Consider the following 24681-nt stretch of genomic DNA (forward strand, 5'->3'; position numbering starts at 1 on the left):
AACTAGGGATTATAAGAGCAAGGGAGCATCAAGACCACGATGGCGAAACCCACAGAAACAAACTTTCTGGGCTCATGGGAGCTCAGAGGCTCTGGACCAACGGCTAGGGAGTCAACATGAGCCTGACCTAGGCCTTCTGCATGTGGATAACATTTGTATAGTTTGGTCTTTTGTAGGGTCCCTAGCAGTGGAACCAGGACCTATCGTTAACACATGAGATAACTCTTTGGAACCTATTCCCTATGGTGGGATGCCTTGCCCAGCCTTGATGCAAGGAGAAGGAGCTTGGTCCTGCCTCAACTTGATATGCTGTGTTTTGTTGACTCCCATGGGAGGCCTTTTCCCTTCTGTATGGAGATGGAGGAGGAGTGGATTGGAGTGGGGGGAGAGACAAGGTCGGGGAAGGAATTGGAGGAGAGTAGGTAGGGGAAACTGGTTTATATGCAAAATAAATAAATGACAAATAAACAAACAAGAGAGAAATGAGACAAATTTCCTAACAAGAACAGTTTCAAATAGTTTGTTATACATAGTTCTGAGTACCAGCAGATGAAGCAAACATCCCCACTGAATGTGGGCTGTGCTCAGACTGTCTTCTAAAGAGTGCAATCAAGGAAATGAGAGAAAGAATTTAAAAGGGAGAACTCTGGCCACCCACCATTATCCTAGTCACCAAGACTGCCACAGCCATGTGGCATCTAACAAGACATCTTACAGAGTCCTCTGAAATTTGATGTGTCAGGAAAGGGGCTCCAATCCTGAAGTCTCCTTTCCCTGAAGTCTAGTATCATTCTGGAGAGGAAAAAAACATCAAACAAATGCCAAGTGAGGGATATTCTACAGAATTTCTAAGACTTCATCAAAACTATCATGATCATTTTTTATTAGGCACTCAGAGGTCATGAGAGGTTATGGAACGAGCCCAGTCAAGTAGGGTTCAGAGAGACATAATAGCCAAAGGCAAAATGGTGTCCTGGACAGAAAAATACAACAAAAGAGCACTGGGTGAAAGCTAAGAAAATATGAATAAAGTGCGGTCTATGGTGTTTTTTTTAAAAGAAGTCAAAAGGAAACAATGGCTACTCCTGACATAGATTTTGATATGACACTACATAAACTTAACTAAATCCTATCATTTTCACTGATGGACTTTTCCTAAGCAATTGGTTAACAGCATAAAATTACTGTCAACAGCTGAGGGGCTGCACTTAAGGAAAGCGTGGGCATCATGCACACTATCCACACAAGTGGAGAGCGGACCAGGTTCGTGTCTGTGGAAGTTTGACTTCCTAGGAGAGAGGTAGACATCCCTGCTGGAGTGTGCTCTATAGGGTATTCAAGGGTCTGACTCCTGCAAAGGGAAAATGTCAACGCAAGGGAAGGGCAGGGGGTGAAGATAAAACTTCAGATGTCAACTTCAACCAACTCCACTGGGAGCTCTTGGCATTGTCCCTGGGCCAAGATGGCCATGCTTCCTACGGATGGCAATGATTTGCCTGATCGCCTGCCTGAGAGCCACACAGAAGAAGCTCCTCCAGGTTGCCCACACTTGTGTGCCCTGGTTTCTCATAGGTGGCTCTGCCCAAGCAAGGCCCACACGGTAAAGGTTGCAGTCACACTAATTTCATCTGGCAAGCTTCTTCTTTCCACTCATGTGTTCCTAGAGGAGGTTCAGACCATAGTACTAGAAATGCGGTTTATCTTCCCGTTTGGAAGCCTTTCTTGGTCATCAAAGCTGTTTTGGTAAATTGCAAAGACCCCGCCAAAGAGGCAATTTAAACCCATTTTCCACAAATCTTAGTGGATCTTCGCTGATTATAGCTCAAAGCAGAGAAGAAAACACTTGGACGAGAAATGGCGCACTAAAGTAGGAGGGTGCCCATGGAAGCATTACCTCGCAGCCCAGAACCCTGTCAATCCTGTCCGTTTCCCATGAGGAGGCAACGCTCTTCACCTTCCAACTTGTCATTTAGCACCCTAGAGCTCCTAGGAAACAACATAACGACATTTCATGAGCAGTCACGTGGCTCATAGCTGCGCTGCGGTACATTAAAGCAGAGCATGGAGTTTGAAACAAATTTCTTACCAACCGGATATATTTATTCTCACTCAAGTCTTTCTGGTTCGGGGGCATAAGACCAGCAGACGCCACACCTAGCATTCTATCCACTGTTTGAGAGACAAAGTTTAGTCCTTGCCAACCATGACCTCCCACAAACATAACTGAAGATTTAATACAAGCCCTTGTACTTACAGATGTCAGCGTGCATTGAAGAAGATGTGAAAATTACTGGAAGCCAATTTACAGCAGCTGGAGCAAATTAGGGCTCATTGCAAAAAAAAAAAATTTTTTTTTAATTTAAAGAAGGAAGTAATGAAACACCCAGCTCTAGGCAAACCATATGTGTGAACCCACATCTTTATTAATGGAAGTGAGCATTGTGTTAAAGGCAATTTAGTTCCTGTAGCAAAACTCAATAAGGATACGCACTAACTTGTAACCCTTGAGTCTCAAGGTGAGTTTCCAAAAGGTATGCAGTGACTCAGGGTGCTTTCGCTAGTGGCCTTACACCTATGGGCTTGACAGACATCCACATTATTCATTCCACTTCCAAAAGATCACTTTGATATATTTTTTTTGAAATCTGGAAAAGGTTACATCTTATTTTACTACAATTAGGCAACTTAATTAGCTCTAAAGAATATTCAGGGTGGTCATTAAGATGGCTCCGTGGGTAAGCAAGCGTGTCAGTAAGACTGACCAGTTGAGTTTGATGCCCAGAAGCCACATGGTAGAGAGAACCCACTCTTGCAAGTTGTCCACATGCATGCCATGTGTACTTTGCAAACATATAAGTAATAAATACTAAATCTTTTTAAAGAAAGAATATAGAAGGGCTGGTGAGAAGGCTCAATAGAGAAAGTACTTGAACATGAGTTAGAATATCCAGTGTTCATGGAAAATACGGCACGGCAGCAAGCTCCAGGTTCAGTGATACTCGGTCTCAGACAACAGGTGGAGAGCCATGTGACACCTGACATGACTTCTCGTCTCCATATTTACGTGCACACTTGTGAATGCATCACACGCGCACTGAATCTTCAGTGCTTTAAAAAGAATATTCAAAGGATTTGGCATAGGTGTGTGGGGTGGAACTGACACGGAAATTATCAAACTAAAATCTGAAATATTAGTAAAAGTCCGATGGCTACCTTCTAATCTACACAGACTCAATATTTCCATACATATGACAAGATACTTGCCAGAGAATGTGGTATCTCTGAGCAAAAACAAAAAAGCCAAAGCAATATTCTTTTTTAGATGGAGCCCAAAGAAAAGCTTTCAAATGACAAAAGTTTGTATCAGTTCTACTCATCTACAGTGGAAGAAAAACCACCTTAGAGCAAAAAGCTGACCGACTGCTAGGGAGTCACACTGTAGGTTTTACATCTGCTCCATTCTCAGGTTAGCCCAGCCACTCACCCCTTGCATTTGTTGGTTCACTGGGACAAAAATAGAAAAATCATTGTAGATGAGACAGAAATCAATACTTATTTTTCAATTAAGCTTCCTTCCAAGTGCCTATGTGCATGCCTAATTTCTTCTGGTGAAATTTAGGGCTCTCTAAATGAATTTTTCCTCCATGAAAACAAATCAGCTTTCCAAGTATCTCTTCAAATGACTCAGTTGTTGACTCTGCTTACACTTCAAACATTTTATTATCAACTATAGTTCATCATCATTGTGAATTAGGATATCACTGCGAGGGGCTAGATAGATGGCTCAGTAACTAAGAGCACTGACTGCTCCTCCAGACGACCCACATGGCAGCTCGCAATCATTCGTAGCTTCGGGGGATCCAAGGCCTACTTCTGACTTCCTTGGACACCAGGCAAACACATGGTGCACACATATGCATGCAAAACACCTATCCATACAAAACAAAAACTATTTTTAAGGTGTCACTGTGGTGGTTTGAATGAGAAACGTTCCCCACAGATGCATGTGTCTGAGCACTTGTTCCCAGTTGGCAGCACTCAGAAGCTTAAAACTCCAGACCCATTTCCAGTTTGTTTTCTCTGCTTTCTGTCCATGGTGAAATGTGCACTCCCAGACTCCTGTTCATGCTTTCATGCCTGCTACATGCTGCAGATGTGAATTCCCAGACTCCTGTTCATGCTTTCATGCCTGCTACATGCTGCAGGTGTGAGTTCCCAGACTCCTGTTCATGCTGTCATGCCTGCTACATGCTGCAGATGTGAGTTCCCAGATTCCTGTTCATGCTGTCATGCCTGCTACATGCTGCAGGTGTGAGCTCCCAGATTCCTGTTCATGCTTGTCATGCCTGCTACATGCTGCAGGTGTGAGTTCCCAGATTCCATTCATGCTGTCATGCCTGCTACATGCTGCAGGTGTGAGTTCCCAGATTCCATTCATGCTGTCATGCCTGCTACATGCTGCAGGTGTGAGTTCCCAGATTCCTGTTCATGCTGTAATGCCTGCTACATGCTGCAGGTGTGAGCTCCCAGATTCCTGTTCATGCTGTCATGCCTGCTACATGCTGGAGATGTGAGTTCCCAGATTCCTGTTCATGCTGTCATGCCTGCTACATGCTGCAGGTGTGAGCTCCCAGATTCCTGTTCATGCTGTCATGCCTGCTACATGCTGGAGATGTGAGTTCCCAGATTCCATTCATGCTGTCATGCCTACTACATGCTGCAGATGTGAGTTCCCAGGTTCCTGTTCATGCTTGTCATGCCTGCTACATGCTGCAGGTGTGAGTTCCCAGATTCCTGTTCATGCTGTCATGCCTGCTACATGCTGCAGGTGTGAGTTCCCAGATTCCTGTTCATGCTGTCATGCCTGCTACATGCTGCAGGTGTGAGTTCCCAGATTCCATTCATGCTGTCATGCCTGCTACATGCTGCCCTGACCTTTTCCTGCCATGGTGGATTCTTACACCTCTGAAATCATAAGCCCCAAACACTTTCTTCTATACATTGCCTTGGTCATGGTGTTTTACCACAGAAACAGAAAAGGAACTAATACAGTCATTAAAATGGCATTGGAAACAATGCAGATTACTCATTTGGTCCTGTTTTTGTAAGGTACCCACAAGAGTAGAACATAATTCTTATGATAACATTTTAATTGGTTACTAGTAATAGTAGTATGCTTCCTGATCCTCCACGGTTGATATTTCTTTTCACCCCCTGTGATTTAGGATTAAACAATGAGAGTTTAACACAAAGATTTACTTCTTAAACAGGGATTGGAGGTTCTCTTGATTCCTATAAATGCAGGCTGCTCTTAAATATTTGCGGATAGTAGGGCAGGTGGGGGGAGCCACCAATCACTAATCATCTATATACACATCTCCCTGGAACACTCCATTACCAAGGCAGTAAAAAAATGATGGCGCTTTTGAATATAGCATCAGTATTTATATACTGTAGATAGTTTTACTGTTGAACATGTTATTATGTTTATGCCTAGCAGTTATGTATCAATGTTCTCTGTTTAGTAATGACATACTAGAGGAGACTACTTCTATGGCAAACCGGTTAGAGATAATTCGCACATGATCCTCATTATGAGACAGACAGCTAGACACTAAAAGCCCCATTAGCCACAACATTAAATAATTCCTTGTATATTTCTTACTGGAGCATTAAGATACCGAGTTCAGCTAATTCATGATTTAGTCTATCCTTTGCTGTGCTACCTACCATTAAATGTGTTGGCTTTCCATGTGTGCTTTTAATTATTTTACATGTATTGCATGTAGATTTTGAATACTGTCATAAAGAATAGGGGGCGCACCATTGTGAATTGTGCAATTCCTTGCAAAGGAGACCCTTTCTCTCCATGTGTGTGGTACAGAGTTTTTAAACACACGGCATACACCTATCAGAAGTTTCACTACTCTGTTTTATTAAAAGCATGGAGGGTGTGATTTCCAATCCTTTATAATTTCCGGATTACTAATTAAATTGCTTCAATCATGTCAAAGGGACTTTTTATCACTTAGAATATTAGAATCAGCCCTTTTTGGAGAACAAAGTCAATCAGAAAACCTCTAAAAGCATGAAAAAGTGTTTCCTGTGTTCAGATGACTTAAAAGGAGCTCAAAGGAAATTCACCAAATTTAAATAAAAATTCATTATCATAAAAAATAAGGCTGCAAATGAAAGCCAAAGCAGCTAGTACCCAGAAAACAACCCTGTGCTAAAAGGCAGCCGTACCCCATCTACTGTTACTACAGAGGATGCCCCCTCGTCTACTTACACACATAATAACTCCTTTATCCAGTGTGATCATGAAATAAGGCGTCTTGAATAATATATTGAACTAGAACAGTAGTTCTCAACCTTTCTACTGCTGTGACCCTTTAATATAATTCCTTATGCTTTGGTGACCCCCAAACATAAAATTACCATCATTGCTACTTCATAACTATTTTGCTGCCATTATGAATCATAATGTAAATATCTCATATTTCCAATGGTCTTGGGTTGCACCCCCCCCCCCGAGGGTTGTGACCTACAGATTGAGAACCACTGGACTAGAGACATAAGAATCAATGTTCTAAAGCACTTCTCTGCGACAAACACAGTCTTACTTAGTTCTCACAATGTGCTACGCTTATATGCGTTTTCAGAAATGAAGAATAAGTGAAGTTATAGGTCACAGAATGTAGTAATTTGAATGTAATTGGTCTTGTAATCTCATCGGAATGGCACTATTAGGGGTGTGGCTTTGTTAGAATGGGTGTGGCCTTGTTGGAGGAAGTGTGTCACTGTGGGGGTGGGCTTTAAGGTTTCCATGCTCAGGATACTACCCCGTGTCCCAGTTGATTTCCTGTTGGCTGCAAGATGTAGGACTCTCAGTTACTCCTCCCAGTGCTACATGCTCCCTGCCTTGATGAGAATGGGCTGAACCTCTAAAACTGTAAGCAAGGGCTGGAGAGATGGCTCAGAGGTTAAGAGCACTGCCTGCTCTTCCAAAGGTCCTGAGTTCAATTCCCAGCAACCACATGGTGGCTCACAACCATCTGTAATGGGGTCTGGTGCCCTCTTCTGGCCTGCAGGCATACACACAGACAGAATATGTGTACCTAATAAATGAATAAATTTAAAAAATAAATAAATAAAAATAAATAAATAAAACTGTAAGCAAGCCCCTCAATTAAATGGTTTCCTTATAAGAGTTCTCATGGTCATGATGTTTCTTCATAGCAACAGAAACCTTAACTAAGATACAAGAGCTATGTAATTTTAACCAAAGTGCTTCAAAAGCCTCCATGGTTTCATTCTTCAAAATAAATGCATATGTCATCTTATACACATACTATTTTCCAGAAAACTACAATATGATCAAAATAAATTTGGGTTAAGAAAAAAACAATTTATTGTCTTTGTAGATTAAAAAAATATTTTTGTCATGCTTCAGGGTCATCATTACATACATTATTTTTATATGTATATTTTTTAATTTAACACTGCATATAATGAAGAGATGGTTAGTGCATATAATGGTGACCCCAAAGCATGACAAAAATCCTTTCATTTCATATTATATATTTTATACTATATAATGAAAGGATAAATTAATGCTTATGAAATCAGAAGTACTATTAATATATTTATGATTAATGGTAAGCCAATATGCTTCTGCATGTACATTTTTTCCTACAGAGACACGAGTTGCAGACTTGCCAAATGACTAATCCCATCATGATGGTTCATATTACTAAATGATTTCTCAGTAAGCTTGACTGTGCAGGCCTTGTTGTGTATTGCCCTCGCAAGGCATTGAACTTACTGAAATAAAGAAATTCCAGAACATACAGGATCCGTGGCTAATGTCCAAATCCTCAGAGAGCTACTGTTTTTAATTGTTAATTATGGAATGGCCTGAGGTAACCCATAATATCATCTGAAGGAAAAGATTGCTTCATTTGCTACTTTTCTTAATTCTCAAGTTAAAGGTGACCCTAACCAAAGTCACTTTCAGCACATTATTCCCGGAGGTTCCAAAGTAGAATTTGGATTTTTTAAGCTTTTATTTATTTATTTGTATGAATGTTCTAGTTGCAGGTATGCCTGCATGACAGAAGAAAGCATCCGAACCCATTATAGATGGTTGTGAGCCACCATGTGGGTGCTGGGAGTTGAACTGAGTACCTCTGGAAGAGCAGCAGGTGCTTTTAACCACTGAGCCATTTCTGCAGCCCACAGAATTTGGATTTTAAAAGACTTAATGATTGGAAGTTTTCCTGCCCCAAATCCTAAGCTTTCTAGCAATAGCCTGTTTGACCCAGGCTATGAGCTGAAGGGAGAGCTGGAGGACAGCAAGGTCCCCTCTGCAGTTTATAGTTTTCATAGCTGACTAATCAAAGTATTGATTTTCTTTGCCCTGAACTTGGGTCTCAGTGTACAGCGTTATCCTAAGCCAAGCACAGTTTTAGTCATTTCTCTGTTTAAATGTCTTGTGTTTCTACATTGCAGTGGAGAACTAGGAAAGGCAAATTGTGAGAGAGGAACAAATGTGCAATCTATGCATATGCATACTTTAAATGGATCCAGAGCCATTGGCATTTCTCATCGAATTCCACTTTAAAAGATGCAGATGCCATAGATAGAATGTCTTCCTCAAGTGCTTAGATATGAACATAATAAGTAAGTTCTTCTGATTGATAGGGACTTCCAGAAAGATTCCCTGCTTAATCTGTCAACAAAACTAGGAAATATGAAGCAGTTAATAACAGAGAAAGAGGAGGTTTGGTTAAAAAATAGATCTATTAATGATCTATGTTTTCAAATGTAACACATGTAGAAAATAATTGCACACACATATGTACACTATCATCACTTGTATTCAAAAATATCATATCTGAAACTTAGAGCATATTTTAAGCTTCCTGTGTCAGTCACATTAAAATGCAGAGGTAACCGGAGGGAAAGAAGGAGTAACCATTTGGTAGGGTAGCCGTAACAAAACTAGCAGAAAAGCAACAAAAATCTATGTTTTTGCACTTCTGTAGACTACAAGTCTGTGGTCAACCTATTAGCAGTTGTCTTCTTCTGAGCCCATCTCCTTAATTTATACATGGCCATGTTTAGTATGTCTTCTTCACTTAATCTTCTCTCTGTACTTGACAGTACCCAAATTTCCTTTTCTTATGGGAACATACACCGCACTGGATAAGGACCCACTTTAATAACATCCTTTAGCTCACCTACTGTTTCAACAACCTATCTGTAAGTGCAGTCAAATTCTGAGACACTCGGGAGAAACAGCCCAACCTCTACATAAAGAAACTTGACAAATGGTACCTAAGGGCAAGATTGTCTATGCCCACTGATGATTTGTTAGGGAATCATGTAAACTTTATTGATCCATCGCAGAATGGAAAGTTAGCACCTAAGGTAAAAAAAAAAAATTCAAGGGTGTTACCATGGTTACATTAACAAACATTAAAAGCAGTCTTAGAGTATGCAGAGCAGTGGTGGAACACTGGTCTAACCTAGGCAAAGCCCTGAGTCCGAGGCCCAATGCCACACAAATGAAACAATAATTTGAATCATTTAATGGTTGAAAAGTTTGCTGTCTATTTCATAGACATAAAAATAAGTTTAAGAAAGCACATACTATTTATTCCAAATTTGACTTGTTTGTTCAAATACGCACTGCAGATACTCTGTTATATTCCATGTCATTATTGAGCATTGATTGCATGCTGTGTAGTAACAAAGCCCACATAAAAGTCAGTGCTTTGTTTCCTGGTGAATGACAGTTAAGGTTAAAATGGGGTCTTTGGTTTTGTTTAGTTACTTCTAACTTCTATCAAGATTCGACAATACAAATTTTAACAAGTTTTCAGACATAGCAAACATAGGTAACTGCACATACATATGTACACCATCACTGTGTGGAGTGAAAATATTGTGTCTGAAGCATGTGTATCCTCCGTGCCTCCATGTGTCCCATCATTACTAATGGGTGTCCTTTCCTCACTGAAAATACCTGGATTAACAACAGTCACTATGGAAAGCTAGAGCCCTCTGGTAGTTTCAAATTTACACAGATTGTGCCACCTAATGTCTCTAAGGATTCATATTTGACTTTCTTCCTTGGCTCTGAATTTGAAGAACACTTATTTTTTTTAAAAAAAAAAAACAGACCTATAAATCAAGCATTCTATCAAAGTTATCCTTCCTCCAAAAAGAAATGGTAAACAGACAGCCATGACTAATTGAGATCCTCCCGGGCTACCAACTGGTTGCTGGCAATTCTGTGTCATAAGTTTTCTGGTAGTTAAATCCAATTTTGAAAATGTCATCTTCAAGCACCAAAGCTTGGTAGGGAAATTGCAAAGGCCACAAAGGGAGAAATCGCTATAATACACGTTGCCTCTGTTCAATCTTAATGGACTCCTATTACTCAAACAGACCTTGTTACTTGGAAAGCCTTTGTCTGCATGAAATTGCAGAGTGGTTTGAATACAGCACAGATGCCACGGAAGGCAAGGATAGACATTTTTTCCCAAATTGAAAACATGCAGTGGTTGCCTAGCGCAGAGATAAAAGCTCGGCTGATGAAGTATCCCAAACTGACTTGTAGAGATCTAGAAAACAAACACCTCATCATTCCGCAACGCACTGCTCATCTTGAGCTCTGGCAGCGAGCGTTCTTCTTTGGAGAGCTGGCCTGCAGAAGAAAGTTTCCATTGCTCAGCTTCATGAAAACTGTTGTTTGGATTTCTGAGTTCAATGAGAAGTCAAAATTAGGAAAAGGTTGGGAAGAGTTAACACAGGAAGCTTCCAGAGACCTCTCTGGATTATTAATCAGCCAGACTAGAACATGGCCTGTTTTTCATAGAATCTTTTTCTTCTAAGTAAAACAAGCCTAGAATTGCCAGCGAACATCAATGCCGTGCAGAGAGAGTAGATGAATTCAGAGTGAATGATTTCCCAGTTAAAGAGAGACCAACAGTGAGTTTATAATAAAACAATTTGCACACAGTTTGGAATATGACAATGCTAATTGTTCTTATGCCCCAAACAAAACTTTCCTGGTGTGTGCTTTGAGGCAGAACAGGCCACGTCCTAATATAGTTCTTCCCACATCACCACAGTACTAGGAAGGCAATTTTGTATTGGTCACACTTGTCCGGCGTACCCAAGAGGGTAGTGCATTTGGAGGCTTGATTACACACAAGAGTTTTCAAGCCAGTATTTTCAGCTGGAAATTCATTGTTCAATGCCAGACGTTTAAAAGCAGAGGGGGAGTGGGGAGTCCTTTCATCTTCTGCTGATGCTGATACTCCTCTTATGTGGAACTTCTGACATCGTTTTAATCATGGCAGAGCACTGACTCTCAACCTGGATGTACAGTGAATATCCCAGGGAGCTTTAATAAACTGATAGCTGATGCCTACCTCTAGACATTCTGATTTAAGCGATGTGGGGTGTGGCCAGGTATTGAGAGGTTTGAAAGCTCCCCGTGTGATTCTAAAGAGCAGATGGGGGTCAAAGGGGATATAATAAAGGAAAGAAAGAAAAAAAGAGAGGGAAAGAGAGACTCAGATGATATTTTGTCATTTGCAGCTACACAAAAGCTAAAATCTACATAAATAGTTCACATTTTGTTTTTAGTTGCATCATAACAACTACCCAAATCATTACAGGAAACGTGGAACAATAGGCTATTTGAACTGAAGAGAACCACAAGCTCATTTAGTCCTGAGATGCTTAACCAGGCGTCCTTGGACTTCTGGGAGTCTATTAGATACTACATGAACCATTTGAAAGTGTAGATACACGCAATTTTCTAGAAACAATAGCCACAGATTCTGGCAGTTTGTAGAAGGAGGCTCTGAACTCCAAAAGGTTAAAAAACCATTTACATCATCAAAAACATGGAGACAAAGAAATGAAATACCAAGTTGAAAACATAAAGCAATGCATCCTTCATCATATCCTCCAGGACTTCTCAGAGCCAACCTCTTAGAAGCTTTGCACATAGCCAATTAAAACCTCAAACAAAAACATAAAGAGCTTCAAACAGATAAATGTGACCAAATCAAGAGCTTTGGCTGGTAACTGAAGCTTCCAGATCCAGACAAGCAATAAAGTTCTTGAAGACTTCTCTAGTTTTCAGAGAAGGGATCCCAAAAGAATCCCTCTGACTAGGAGTTTGCCAGGCATTATCACATTATCTGCAAACTCTGGAGATGGGCAAATGCTAGCATAGTGCTTCCACTGACATGCTGGAACCGCGATTCGATTTCTCCGAAGTTTGTATTATGCTTAATTCATGTCATCCCATAACCCCAGCAGATCGTGGGGCCCATGCATATTCATTGAGGATAATCTTGTGAATCTACAGCTGTTCATGAACAGGAGATTCAGACATGTCACTGACAGGTCTACATAGCACACACACAGCACATTACAGTTCTGTGGGGCAGGAATCAGAGGGCTTCTTCTTTAACAACCACCCTGCTCTAAACAGACGTGGCCTGGTTGAGTCACTAAACGAGAAAGTAGAACTTTAAATTGTGCTTCCCAGTGTTTATCTGTTACTAAACTCTTGGGAAATACTTTAATCTCTGGCTTGTTCATTCTAGTTCTTTCAAATGTTAGCAAATTTTTTTCAGGTGTTCCCTCTGCTAAGGCAGGCATAATATTAGTTAAACACGTAAGACTAAGAGCTATTCTATATTTGGCATCTACCGGTGGCCCTGTCAGAGAAGCAGAAGGTGGCAACTGAATTTCAAAGTATCAGCACACCAGAAAACAAATCTTATAGGTGAATCTTGTATAGGAAAGGCCCCAGGATCACAGACCCCAAAATGTTTTTTGCTTTTGCTGTGCCTTTACATGTTTGTCCCTGCCATCTTTCTCTGGTATCTGCCATGGTGTAAAAGGATGTGGGGAGATTCCCACTGCCTGTAATATAGTGTGTTTATCTCATGGAAACTTCCTTCTCTAGTGGGCATTTTACCTGTGGACTATTGTGAAGATGCTTTCTTCCTAAGCTGTACTGTCTAACTGATAATAATAATGTTAGTTTAAATTGAGTTTTGTTGATAAAAAAAATAAAACAAAAAAGTGTCACACAGTTAAAATACATGAGTTCCTATGGAGAAACCATATAGATTGTGTCTTAGGTTAAAGATTAAGAAAAACAATTGAGCTGGGCAGTAGTGCCACACGTCTTTAATCCCAGCACTCAGAAGGCAGAGACAGGTGGATTTCTGTGAGTTCGAGGCCAGCCTGTCCTACAGAACAAGTTCCAGAACAGGTTCCAAAGCTACATAGAGAAACCCTGTCTTAAAAAAAAAATAAAGAAAAAAAAAAGCAAAGAAAGAAAGAGAAAGAGAAAAACAATTGAGTCCCAGTAGCCCAGACAGTTTAAATTCTTTTAATCTTAATATTGGGAGATGTGTTCACAGGTTTCAGGGTGCATCATATTTAAATCAAAGCATTGAAAATAAGTTAGACTAAGATGTTTTTGTAAAATAGTTTTGAGGGGAAAAACTCAAGAAGATTATCTAAAGTTTTAGAAAGGCACATCATTGAATGAGAAACTCATTAAGAGAACAAGAACAAAGCAGCCCAATTATCATTAGCTCATGTATCTTTCCTGCTAGGATTGGTTGATGAGCAAAGGTGATGATTAATTCCTTATACCCATTTCTACCCTCAATCTCCTGATATAAAAAATTATTGATGAGTGGGTATGTACCCTAAAGATTTAAAGTAGAGTTCATTGATTGTTTCTCATGTATAAAAGTTTATGTTGTGAATCCTTTAAGATTCCTTATAAGATTACCTTTCAAGATAAGTAATAAAATGATTGGTCCTTTCTTTGTAACTGCAAGATCAGGTTCAGTTGCCAGAACCCACAAAAAGAGATGCACAGCCACCTGTAACTCCAGGTCCAGGGCATGAGACACTATCTTCTGGCCTCCATTGGGGTCTGTATACATGTGGTACACATGCAGATAAGAAGACATACACATAAGTAAAAAATAATGAACTGAAAAGCTAAAGTTCTCCCTTTCTAGACCAAGCAACATCTCAAAACCTTTCATATTCTCCTTCCTTACCTCAGTACCACCAAACAAAACTAGAATTTTTCTGAAATTCAAAATCATGGCAGGCTCATTTATAAAATCTTTGAAGTATTTTTGTTTAATTTCTGGTTTTGTTTTTCATTGTTTCTTGGGTAGGCTTTACGTTTACTTAGTGAAGCTTTTGAAAGCAAGAGCAGAAAACATTGTATTAATGAATAAAAGATGTTGAATATTTTCTTCCCATGTGCTTTGAATTCTTATTCCTATTGCAACAGTAGGTCAAAAATTAATATCATGAATTGAAAAATTAATACCATGGACTGAAATAAAGAAGGAGAGGGAATGAAAGGAAAGAAAATCAGGAGAAATGTAGAAGGGCACTTTGACAGCTAGAAGCAGTTGGATGTCTATTTATAAATAAGTATCCAGTTTACTCATTTTTTTTCATAGAATATCTAATAGATATTTAACAGGATAACATGTGGCCATTGGGAACTCATGTTATTTTATAATGTGAAACATTGAATTAAAATGCAAGGCATATGGATTTTATTTAATGAATGTTATAAACATTAAACATTATAACTATTTATATGAAGAGGAGAGAGAGAATTGGACAGTTGGGCAAAGTAATACTTGAATTCTGGATCTACAAGTTATGGAGCCACTGGGGAAACACATGCTAGAGACACACTGAGCTGCCGGAGACACACCTGACATGCTAGAGACACACCTGACATTCTGGAGACACACCTGACATTCTGGAGACACAACTGATTGCTGGAGACACACCTGACATTCTGGAGACAAACCTGACATTCTGGAGACACAACTGATTGCTGGAGACACACCTGACATTCTGGAGACACACCTGACATTCTGGAGACACACCTGACATTCTGGAGACACACCTGACATTCTGGAGACACACCTGACATTCTGGAGACACAACTGATTGCTGGAGACACACCTGACATTCTGGAGACACACCTGACATTCTGGAGACACACCTGACATGCTAGAGACACACCTGACATTCTGGAGACACACCTGACATTCTGGAGACACAACTGATTGCTGGAGACACACCTGACATTCTGGAGACACACCTGACATTCTGGAGACACACCTGACATGCTAGAGACACACCTGACATTCTGGAGACACACCTGACATTCTGGAGACACAACTGATTGCTGGAGACACACCTGACATTCTGGAGACACACCTGACATTCTGGAGACACAACTGATTGCTGGAGACACAACTGATCTGTAAAGCAAAGATGTCCTAAGTCAGAAGGTGAAAATTCAGAGTTGAGTCATATCCAAGGAGCAATAAAAAAAGTCCACATCTCTACCAGGTCGACATTTGTGGAATCCTAAAGCCTAAGAGAATGAAAGGAAGTGAAGGTCATAACTGTGCATCATAATACCTGAACATTTTCTTCTCAGCTTAGGATGAAAATTCTGTGACACCAGGAAGAAATTACGCACAAGACCCAAGTGCTCCAGACATTCCTCAAAAACAAAAGACAGCCTAAAGAGCGGCCGTATTTCAATTCCACTCTTCTTCTTTACATGTAACCATAGTCCAATAATCTGGAAAGTGCTTCAGATTTTCAAGTAAACCTGAGAATCCAACATGAGCAAGAAAGAAGTGGCGAGTCAGAGCTCAAAGTGGAAGTACTGCTCAGCACTGACCAGCGAACGGCCAGGATAAATGTGTGTCACCTGTTCCTGTCTGCCCTTTTTTAAGTGAGAGGCTCAAAACCGTTTGCCAAACAGAAAAGCACACATTCTTTTTTCTAAATGTGTAGTATTCTGGGAGCTGAGGTCATGGTTCTTGTGATACAGTCTTCTCTTAGCAGCCTGAGAGGTCCTGGGTTAGAGCCCCAAAACCACATGAACTGAACATGGTGATAAACACCTGTAACCTCAGCACTTGAGAGGGAGAGGCAGAAGAATTAGGAGTTGAAGGGCACCCTTGGCTAAAGAGCAAGTTTGAATCCAGCATGAGCTGTATGAGATCATGTCTACAAAGTCAAGGGAGGGTGCCATTTTCAAGGTCTACATAGTTCTTAAAGAATAGACATATTTCCCCCACGTGGTTCTCATTCCTGAATTTCCAGTTAGCAAATGCCTAGGTCATAGCCATAACTCAGTCAAGCTGTGGAATACAGCCTCTGCCTAAAATACTACCAAGGGTCCAGCTAAACCCGCAGTTCTCAACCTGTGGACCACAACCCTTAGAGAGGTCAAATGACCCTTTCACAGGGTCACCTAAGGCCATCAGAAAACACAGATATTTACATTATGATTCATAACAGTTATGAAGTAACTTACCGTTTTGAAGTAACTATGAAAATAATTGTATGGTTGGGGTCAGAACATTAGGAAGGTTGGGAACCACCAATCTAAACATTACCCATAAACCTAACATGAATTATTTTTGTGTTAGCAGAAGAAGAGGAATAAACATTTTTCTCTTTGCCTTCTGCTTAAGTTGTCTGTCAAGAGAAACTGACCCTTCACAGCATCCCTTGGATTCCATGTTAACAACCGGATGCCCAGGGAATTGTTTAATCTCAGCTTTTCTAATCTAGGGTCCCATTTCTGTTCTGGGAATACTAGCCTGTCTTGCTATGAACTTTCACACACACAAGCAGACAAACCCATTATTATTATATGAATATCTGCTTCTTCCTCATGGGTGGGAAAATTTGGGGGAGTAGATGCCAAATAGAAGTAAAAATTAGAAGTGAATGAGACATGGATACGGAGTAATGCGCGCCTATAAGGAAGGGAATGGTGATAAACAAGAGTAAAGAGGAGACGAAAGCTGTACCCTGAACGAAAGAAAACAGGATGGATATACTACAGAAACACTGAGGCTAAAACTGCGACTTTGTCTCCTATTTAAAACACCATTGGTGCCTTTGCAAAAGTTGCTAGCACTTCCCAAAGTTGAGTGCTATTTGTCTTACAGGTATCTTACTGGTTAATACATCTTTACAATAAACACTCGGCAAAGTGTAAAGGAACTGAAGAAATAAATTGAAATGGCTTTTAGTCGTGGCTGGGGTTACTAGATTGACAGCTCTGGAAATGGATGGCCTCTTTTTCTCCCAAGAAGAGATACACCCTGATAAACAGAGGTGTTCCTTCAACCACTTCTTCAATAAGCCCTCACCCTGATAAAGCAGCGGCTGGAGGAAGACAGGAGTAGTCACCTTTTCCAGATGGCTCTCTGCACACTGCTTAGGAACTGCCATTTTGCTCCTAGGTAAGGGTATTTTCCTTGGTAACAGCCAAACAGGGCAGTGCACTGATTTCCCTTGCAATGGTGAGCAGTCAATCAGATGGTGATAACATTTGACTACTCTGGCCTCAGCTAGATCCAAAGCACAGAACTCGGAGACTAATAGAACTCGTGTTTCCTTCCCCAATTTCTTACAGTCTAGTCTCCTCACAGTCTTCGGCACTAAATCAGGTAATGCAGTTGAGTTTGGCTGTTTTATCTAGTTCTCCCAAAGTTATTTGAAATGAGTACTCTGCCATCCATGAAATCAAATGAATCCCAGGGACATTTCTATTTATGCAGCATGAGGGGGGATCTTTCAAAAGAGAAAGAAAAAGCATAAAAAAGGCATGGAATGATTCCAAGAGAAGGGCAACGTGCATTTTCCTCTCCTGAAGAAAAGCAGCAAGTACGTATGAAAAATTGAGGGGCGTGAGTTAAAGTGGAGTCTTAACATCATTTATTTATGTGCTGAACTTAAGAACTACTAAAATCGTAGTTGTCACGTGACCCTAAAATGAACAAAGACCAATATAATACCACTATCAGATTACAGTCAGGAGATGTTAGGAAATATATGCTTTGTTTATCTCATACTTTTCTAAACAATCACACACAGTCTTCTTTTGTTTCAGGAGTCACTCAAGCATATAATAAGAGTTCCAACAAGTTGAAACCTCTTGTATCTGCTTATTTCCAGTGAGCCGTAAATCTGCAGCCTCCAACTCAGTAGTTTTCTTACATTGCCAGGGAGGATTTTTTTTAAGGAGTCATTGTTCCAGTTCTTGTTAGGAAAGCACTTCACAATTTTCAGTCTCTTTCACTGGCCTTTCTTAATAGCTTGCATTGATGTTTTAGATACCTTAAACACCTGTGATGCTTTCCAGGTAGAGCGCACTCATGTGGGAGTCTGTCATTCTTTCTTATTTGTCCTTGAGCAGTGTCTTCCTGGCTTCCCTCTCTCCTTGCACCCCATGTTCACAGTGCATTGTATCATCTATGCTCAGTTTTTAATTCATTCATCTGTCCACACAGACATCTATGAGCATTTCTATGACCCTTCCCTTGTCTTATGTACATGTTGAATCTAGCCTATCGGTGCATACATACACGTACATGCATGGGGTTGCACAGTAGAAAAGGAACTAGAATAGAAATCCTGAATTCTGTATTCTATAGCTATTGCTGCCACCCAACAAATGAGACCTGGAGTGAGACACTTGCTCTCCTTACATAAACTTCTGATACTGGTTGAGCTATGTCTTTTATACATCTGAAAGTTTTCAGTTTCAATGCTGTGGTAGTTTGAATGCAATTGGCCCTCATAATCCCAAAGGGAGTGGCACTATTAGCTGTGGCCTTGTTGAAGTAGGTGTGGCCTTGTTGAAAGAAGTGTGCCACTGTAGGGGGTCTGTTTTGCTTAAGTTTCCTCCATTGTGACAGTCAGTTCACTTCCTGTTGCCTGTAAGATGTAGGACTCTCCGGTACTTCTCCGGCACCATGTCTGCCTGCATACCATCATGTCCCACCATGAGGATAATGGACAGAACCTCTGAACTCTAAGTGAGACACCCCAAATAATTGTGTCCTTTTCTAAGAGTTGCTATAATCATAGTGCTTCTTCATAGCAATAGAAACTGTAACTAAGACAAATGTCAGTTCAGTTATATGAAACAAACAGACAAATCAATCCATGTAGTAACCTTAAAAAGTTTGTATTTTTCTTTCTAAGTTTTTGGCATTTACAGTGGTTGTATACAGAAGCTCTTTAAAAGTAAGACAAGGAAACTCAACTTCAATATTTGCAGAATGTTGTTAAATGAAGGGAAGAGTATTCAAAATGATGTACAAATCCCATTTATAGACTAGTTTCTCTTATCTGTTTTTTCTACTGTGCACTTTAGGGTCTCTGATTAACCTCCTTCACATTGTTCTTTACCTGTTCCCTACACATTCAATGGAATTGCCGTCCTCAAGATTACCAAGTTCTTTTCCAGATCCTTGTGAGTTATCCTCAGCATTTGTTGATTATGATCGCTTCCTTCTTTCTTATGCCTTTTTCACCTACCACCTAATTTCTCCACCTACCTCACTAACCAATGCTTCTTCCGGAAGCCCAGACTTGTAGATCCAAAAGACTCAAAGGTTTTGAAAACAAAGACTGCCTGATGTTTTCACCCAAGCTTTATATAACTAGAGCAGTTGATGTAAGCTGTCCATGTTATCAGATGCTATGTCAAAAACATCTTGTGGGTCATTGGATATTTCCTTCATACAGTACTTATCTCTGATCAATCAGTATATGATTCTAGAATCTTCTTACATACCGCCTCTACCATCATTCTCCTCCTGTGAGCATTGCCAGCTCCTCTGTGCACTGCAACTATGTCTCTGCTCCTATCAATGCCCTCCTAGAATTTGTTAAAAACATAGAAGTGATGATCTGAAAATCCTAGCTCAAGCCCATGTAAAGGGTTGTCAAAGCTTTCATTTTAGCTTTTGAGGATCTCCATGTTTGGTTGTCTGTAGCTTTTCAAGTTTCCCGGCCTGCTCTCTACTTGTCTCACACCTGTCCAGTTGCACAGGCCTCCTCCTTACTTGAAGTGTTAGAGCCAAGCTTGAAGAGGCTTGTGTAGCTTCTAAAGAGGCTTGTGTAACTAATTCTTCATGTCCTTCAAGCATTTCCTCATTTCTCCTCTTTTCAAGGACTCCTACCCTAAACATCCTATTTTATACCCAAGCCCCAGGCTCTTCTCATCTTCCTTACCTTGATTTACATGTCTTTTTCCATAGTATCACCTTCCAATGTTCTATATACTTGTGTAATGCCTAGCTTAGTTTTTGCATCTTCATGTTGGTATGTAAGTCACAAGGGAAGAGATAATCGTTTTCTATTTGTTCATTAATTCATTGCCAGAACCTGAAACCATTTTGACACCTGGCAAGTATTTACTATTTGGCAAATGAATCAGAGAATGGGTAGATAAAAAGAAGAGTGGCCCCATAGTCTTCATATTATAATAAACATCATATGAGGCAACCTATGTAATCATTAGCCCAATGTAGCTTCATTTAATTAGCTAATCAATGCCCGCCTACCCCTTCCTAGTCATCTGACACTCTTCACTGATAGTTGGTCTTTGAAGCTAATTTCTCTCTATTGGAGAAATTCTTAACCTCCACCTACTGGGATCCTCAGAACAAATAACAATCTTGCTTTGGAGAAACACAGAAACAAGAGTTTTAGACTCATTCTGAATAATTTAGAATAAATCCTAGAAAATAACTAACTACCTCATGTTTCTGCTGAATGACTGTAAAAGAATTGATCAGTATCTAAATGTTTAAGCCCTAATTATGTGCCAGACATCATTCTAAAGTTTTATAAACTCATTTATTCCTTTCATTTAATCTTTATTCTGAAATGACTACTCTCTCCCCATTATTGGATAAGCTTCATGTGCACAACTACCAGAAAGTAACAAAAAATATGAATGGATAAGAAGACTTAAAGCTAAAAGCATGGCCATGTTAAGAAATGTTTGTGTTGACATGTTGAAGATCAAGTATGCAAGAGCCATAAAATTTCTCCAAAGTGAACCTTAGGGAAGACTCCTAAGAATAAATCTAGTTTTAGCTGTCCAGCTACAGTTGGCATGAGAATGCAGATATATTTAAATACACTTATTGTTGGGCTCATTGTTCCATCAGAATTTTCTTTTACTCTTCTTTTAAAAAATATATAGTATGGCAAAAAAATTTATTAGCTTGACCATGGTCATCTCAGAATCATTTCAAATATCACTTTATTACCCTACTATTTCATTTCTATAATCCAAGAGAGTAAGGAGCCACTTAAAATAATACCCTTGAGGTCACCCTCTAACTGGTTCCATTCATTCCAGACTACTAAAAGTTAAAGACTTTCACTTCCCTGAGACTGTGTCTATCTGTTCAGAACACACCTGGTGGAAGTCTACTGACTTGCAGGCCCATGTTACCCACACAGAAGCACATACCACAGCCCCTCAGTCAAAGGATTTCACAGAGGTGGGGCCTTGGGTAGGTGTGTCCTGAAAGTCCCCAGAAAACTAACCTTGAGCCTGGTCTGAAGAACTTCCAAGCAGCTCAAAGGCGTGCCAGGCAAGAGGAGTGGCTGATAAGAAAGCTCCAGAAGGTTTCAGCAGTGACTCCATCTCAGGAATCAAGCAAACTTGTCAGACCTTTTGACACTGCAGGACAATGTTGCAATTACATAGTTCATGGTCAAGAACCTCACAATCAAAGTATTTTTTATTCAAAAAAGTTTTATCAAAAAAAGAATCTCATAATTTTGAACTGGATTACATTCAAGTCCCAGAGGCCTTGAGTTGGATGTGGTTAGTAGGCGTTCACTTCTAATTGTGTTGTTTACCATTCAATGACCTTGAGAGAATCAATCTTGGAACTTTTTCTTCAAGTTGAGCAAAGGATGAAAACACCCCCCTGCCACCTTAGTGTGTGGGCTTGAGCAAGTGCACGCAGGAATGCCCTACTGTGGTAAACAGTAATTGCTCTGAAATGAAGACTGATTAATGATTATTAGCCGAGACTAAGACGCGTCTCCTAATTTCCTGAGTTAGTGATCTTTTCATAACACTGCAATGCTGATTTTTGTAATTAACATTATCCTAATTTCATAAGGCCCAGAATTTTACAGTAATAAAATAAGACGCCTCACTGGAGTCCTAGGCAATTTACTAGGTCTGAATTTTTAAAGTATGTTCCTTAACGACATGGTCACTCATGCCAGGCACTGTCCCTCCATGTTTCTGGTTACTCTCCATGCCTGGCATGTCTGATTATGCGAAGATCTCTGTATGACCTTGAAGCTAACAAAACCGCAACTTTGGACAAACCAGCTTCTCAGTTCTGGACTCAGCTACTAACTGAAACTTGGAGCATCAAATGTATATCATCCAGGAGGTTAAAATAGGAACAATACATGCTTAATGCCTTGAAATACCCAGACTTTATTAAGTTACAGAAAATCTGTGTGTGCATATCTTTAAACATAGAGTTGTTATTGATAAAACATTTGCATATTTAATAGACTAGCCTAGTTATTATTATTATTTGGGTTGTTCAGAAAATAGGTTTAAATAAATTTAAAAGAAAAAAATAACTTCTGGAACTCACTTGCTGGGAGTGATAGATATTCACAAACTCTTATCACATCCAAGGATCAGTAAAGAAAGGCTACAGCCACACCATTCCCTGACTGGACATCTCTCTCCAAAGTAAACTGATGCTTCCTTGCCACAGGACTGAGCCAGATACAGCATGATCTAAGTCCAAAACTGAGCAACTAAATTATTTTCCTCAATCCGGTTTTACTAACCATTATCACTATCCCGAGAGGTTGTCTGATCCTGGAGACTAATGGTCACTGAAAACTGGACTCGTCCTTCAGCACGCGTCTCCGAATTCTGCTGCCCTGTGTGAAGGGGAAGAAGCACATTGTCTCTCTGCACAGCTCAGTTTAAACATGGGGTCGTTTAGGCTGCAAGAGCAATCAACATGTACTATCCAGAAAGCTCCTCTTGTCTGACAGGAACAGCTACAAATACCACAGACTCGAGCGGATAACACACTGCGGCCTGAGCTCCCAGCCTGCTGCTGTGGCCCTCCTCACAGCAGCAAAGCCTTCAGTTCCTCAGGAGTTCCCATCAAGCCCTGTCCCAGCCTACATCTTCTCTATCCCTCCCAAAAAGGAAAGTAATATATTAAGGGTTGGTTAATACTAAAGATACAAACGTTGTTGCACGACGTAGGGTTTGCACTGGTATTTCACAGGGGGGGCATCTGAACTGAACTGAGGTAAAATTGAAGCCTTTTAGAAAATGCACACATTCACTATCACAGATGGTTCTAATACTTGATACTCATCTTTGAGGCAAGGGTCGAAAAGAGAAGAGTTGAATAATCAACCTCCGTCCCCCTTCCTCTGACTCTCCCCCCTCCCCTCCCCTGTCCCTTCTCTCTCTCTCATGTTTGTGGTATGTGTGTACCATATGTGTGTGCTGGCCTGGAACCCCTGTGTGCCCAAGAATGCCTTGGAACCCTTGCTCTTCCTGCCTGTTCTTCCGAAGTGCAGAAACTAGAAAAATGCACCATCTTAATATGGTGTTCCTTCAGAACAGTGAGAGGACAAGGAGGTGAGAAGCTGCCTTTCTCTAGCTGCTGTGAAGAGAGATACAGCCCACCCAAGAAAGGATTGATCAAGGGTCTTCCGTGATGTCAAAGCCCCCCAGCAACTACAACTAAACAATACACGACCATAGGAAAGCCAGCATTTTCTTTTCACTTTCTAATTTGATTTTTTTTTTTAAATTAAGGAAATCCTCTTTCCTTCCTTGCTAGCAGCAGAAAACAATCGGCACGCTGTGTTGAAGGTAACACTTCGGAATCCATCCCCAAAGACAGACTAAGGAATGGCAGAAACACTGTGGTTGCCTCATTAGCCATCACAGCTCTTCATCTTGTTTTTTGATTAACTTTCCCCATGCATAACTAAAGCACACTAAGCAGAATGAAAGGCAGGTGACTGTAATCACACTAGATTGCCCAAAGCGAGAGAGGAAAGGGAGGCAAATCCTGTAATTCAGCTCCTAAGTACCATCCTCACCTGATAGAGTTACTCCGTGTGTGTATAAATCAGACTCTTAAAAGTTTTGAATGTATCCATTGAAATGAGTGAGATTTCTGTTGGGAAAATACATTAGCTTGCACCGGGGCTTCCTGTTACTCTTAAATACATCTTTGCCTCATGTTTCAGAACATACATCACATTGAGGCAGGATGGGGGAAAAGCTGTGGAGGCGGGTGACAGGAGCTATAAATGTGAGCTCTGGTGAGGTGGCTCAGCGGGTCAGAGCACTTGCTGCCCTTGCAGAACCTGGAATCAGTTCTCAGCAACCACCTCGTGGCTCGTAACCACCTACAACTTCAGTTCCAGGGATTCAACAGCTTCTCCTGGTCTCTGAGGGTACCAAACACAAATGGTACATATAGAGAGAAGCAGGCACACACATAAGTTAAAGTAAGTACATATGTTAAGTTCCAAATGCAAGCATTACTTTTAAAATACTCTTTAGATTATAGAATGGACCAAATTATACGTTCTGGGTTAACCAATGAAAGGAATCAATGTCTTACATGTTTATTATGTGGTATATAACACCTGGAGAAATATCTAATTTAAAGCAAAACATGTCTTTATAGAATTTTCACATTATCTGTACAGTCAATATGC

The sequence above is a fragment of the Microtus pennsylvanicus genome, chromosome 7, assembly GCF_037038515.1.
Source record: "Microtus pennsylvanicus isolate mMicPen1 chromosome 7, mMicPen1.hap1, whole genome shotgun sequence".
Classification (NCBI taxonomy): domain Eukaryota; kingdom Metazoa; phylum Chordata; class Mammalia; order Rodentia; family Cricetidae; genus Microtus; species Microtus pennsylvanicus.